General features: G+C 42.4%; 1 protein-coding gene across 1 annotated transcript in view; it reads right to left on the reverse strand.

The window, feature by feature from the left end:
* The window catches only part of B4GALNT3 (beta-1,4-N-acetyl-galactosaminyltransferase 3), a 111610-nt gene that overhangs the window by 105023 nt on the left and 2919 nt on the right, over window positions 1–3668 (reverse strand). The window lies entirely within an intron of this gene.

Here is a 3668-nt window from a genome sequence, read left to right on the forward strand (position 1 = left end):
GCGCGCCCCCGCGCTCCCAGCCTGAGGCGGCGGGGCGGCCGGCGGCCGGCCCGGGGACGTGCCCCCTTCAGCCCGATTGTCAAAAGTCCTCACTTCCCACTGGGGGGGACCTGCGGAAAGCGGGTCACTGCTAAGGGGCACGAGCGTGTTTATGCTGCCTATCTCGTGCCTAGGGTGAGCTCCTGGGAACTTCCCAAGCTCCGGCGGCTAGTGCCTGAAGTGCTGCAGAGTCTGCTCTGGTCAGTGAGTCTCCTCCAGGCGTCAGGACGTTTGAGAGGCTGCAACAATGAAGGAAAGGTATCCCAGGCCTAGGTGTAATATGCATGTGCACATGCACACACTTCTTTCTTTCTATGCATGCATATGCACACCCACCCGGGGTTTTAGAACACCTATCTAATCTTGCTAGCTAGCTAGCTGGACATGCATGTGCACACATACACAGAATAAGCACATGGAGGTTTTACAACTTCTGTCAGTCTGTCTAGATACACAAGTTTGAAAACTATCCACCTATATGCACACAGACACATACAGGTTTTAGCTATCTAGGCACACACACACACACATTTTAGAAAACTAGCTAGCTATCTGTACACACACGTGCATGCACATGCACAGACATACAGGTTTTACAACTCCCATCTGTCTACACACACATTTGAGAACTATCTATCCATCTACATGTACACACACATACACATTTTAAAACTCCTAGCTAGCTAGCTATCTGTATGTAGGTGTACACACACACACACAGACACAGGTTCCAAAAGCTCTCAGCAGTCAGATTCAGAGCCATGTAGGGAGTTTGTAGCTCTTCCTAGGGCAGACTGGGAAGAAGGGCAGGCCTAGAGTGAGTGCAAAGAGGAAAGGTACAGGACTGAAAGTCAAACCACATAACAAATTTTTAGCAGAATTCATGTTGAAATGGTTTCAGCCTCCCTTGGTTCTATGGTGCTTTGTTCAGTCAGCAAGCAAAAGGCTACTGGCTTCTGAGTAAATCTCAAAAATATTTTTTTCTAGCGTTGGGGAACAAGCTTTTACTTAGCCCACCATGCCTATCAGAGAAGTGTCATTTGTATTTGTTTGCCATCAACATGTAAAGGCTCCAAAGACTGTTTCATTGCAGATATGGAACTGGCTTTAGAAATGTGTTCAACTAATACAAGAGAGGTAGTAAACCTAATATGAGAGAGGTCTGTTGCCTAACTACCAGGCGTTAATCTGAAGTCAGGCATTGGATAAATTAAGCCCCCTGCTTACAAAATTATGCTATGCATCCCTGATTTCACCTACAAGGTACAAATCTACCCTGACTTCTGTTCAACTAATCTGGGCATTTCGAGGATTTATAAGGCTCCTAACTTCCTTTAATGACATTCTGCCTGAGTGGGCAGGAGAAACACAGTTGACCCTGCAGTTCACTGTAAACAGAGCAAAGGGGTACTGAGATCATGAGGGTACCAAATTAGATGGTTAAAATCACAGCAAAGCCTTGCATCTACAGCTGCTCAATAAAACAAAAGAGTTGGCTGCTCCCTCTTGTGGTATTTGGCTGCAATGGCACCAAGAGTGAGAGTGGAAAAGACTATTAACCTAGACTACTTTGAAATGTATTTGTCATGTTTTACCATGTTATTTAAATAATAAAATTATATGAGACCCTCTATCAGTATCAATTTCTGAATACAGCTGATGCATTTCTTGCAAGGTAGTACACAAAAATAACATAGCTTCTGTCCTCAGAGAGCTTGCAACTTAAAAAAAGCAGCCAGAGAGAAAAATCCAGAGGACTTAAAAGTTTGAGAGAACTTAAAAAAACCCACTTCTTAAGTGTCTACCTTCAGAGGGTCTCACAAAAGTCTAAAAGCCATTTCCACTCTTTTCGTTATTGGGGTTATTTTTTATTTTATTGTGGGTAAGCTAAGCCAAAATGCAAAGTTTTGTGTTTCATTCTGAAGGTGAAAGAGCTTTGAAATAGTTCTAGTCTTCCACGGAAACAAATTCTACTGATGTGGGCAAATTGTTAACGACACTTTCTTGCTTGTGCATCCATGTTGCGAGGCTGATACTCTAATGTTCTTGTGGTAAGTCATCATTGCAGAGACTAAGTTGGCCTCTCATGAATTTGGAGGCAATTTTATAGAGGACTTCAAACACTAGGACTGAATCTTTGAACAAAGTCACCCAGTATTAACTAGGGAGCTCAGGGTGATAAATTCTAGGTGGACTATGTTGCTAGGTAGGCAGGTTGCTGAATTCTCAGCCATCTGAATCTTTTCATGATGAAACATTCCCTGGTATAATTATTTATCCTAGAGGTTACAAGTGTAGGTCACTGTGGTGGAGCCTCTTAGCCACTGCAGATGGAAGTGGAATTTTAACAGCCCTTGTTCGCTGGGTGGCTAAGAGCAATGATTACCATGATCAACAGTTTTGATGTTCTTTATCTTGATAATGCAAAGATAGACATCTTAACCAGAGAGGATACTGATTTTTCCATAGTGCACCCTGTCAATTCTCATATTAACACCATCTCTCTTGAGTTTGTCCTTAGCCAGCTGCTCTTCATTCAGGTGCTGATCTTTCCCAGACACTGAGGCCCTTGTTTATCAGCACGAATGACGACAGTTCTGCTGGTATGAATATCAGCTGGGAAAAAGCACCATCTGAACAGTGGAGAAGCGATAGGAATAGAAGTTGCCAGCTTCTCTGCTAGTCAGCTCAGGAACATGAAGTTAGATGCTGGGACTGGAATTAAAACGGTTAATTGTTTTGAGCAAAAATGTAAATACTGACCAGTTTTCCAAATGTTTTAGCGTGGGCTGCAGAGTCCTTTCTTGAAAGGAGAAAGCTTTCATTATCTGTCAGTTGAACCAGATGGACGTTTTTGGTAATGTCCTGATTGTGAACACAGCGTTTGACTTAAGCAGCTTTTAGTACTGTTGACCACTCTATCCTCCACTGCTGCCTCTGTGGTTACACAGACATATGGCTTTTCTCCTGTTATAGTTCTGCATTTCGCTTTCAGATGACTGCTTCTAAGTTTCATAAATACACATTTAAGTCTGTGACAAGATCCCTCCTCTGTGAAATATCAAAAAGCTTAGTTCTCCACTTTTTTACTTTTTTTCTCCATCTTCCCACCCCCAATTTATCTCTGCTCTTTTTACCTTCAATTTTTAATTACCAGCTCTATATTGATGATACCCAACCACCCATAATTTTCACTGGCTTTGTTGACTTCACTCTGCCTACACTTCTGTAGTCTCAAACACAGCTTGTGATGCACCCCCCCAGCTCCCTTAAATCTATTTATATCAAAGGCAGGTTTTTTTCCCCTGAAAACACTTCTATCTGAAATGGCAAATCCCTCTTAGTTTCCTTCTTGACTCATCAGAATTAGTCTGAGCTACAGAGACATTACCAGTATCGGCAAATATACCTACTGTAGATGCAGCTTATACCAGCAAAAGGAATTTGGTACTGTATGTGAGAGAGTGCTTATGCTAAGCAAGGCCTAGCATTAAAAAAAATGCACTAAAACTCCCAGAATGCTTCAAGGAGGTTGAGGAGTCAGCGATTGACATTCTGGTAATCACTTTCTGACCCTTAGATGAAAATACTGAACTTCTGACCTTTAAACAATGATAAAAATAGCAGAC

The sequence above is a fragment of the Crocodylus porosus genome, unplaced genomic scaffold (assembly GCF_001723895.1).
Source record: "Crocodylus porosus isolate Cpor-Errol unplaced genomic scaffold, CroPor_comp1, whole genome shotgun sequence".
Lineage (NCBI taxonomy): Eukaryota > Metazoa > Chordata > Crocodylia > Crocodylidae > Crocodylus > Crocodylus porosus.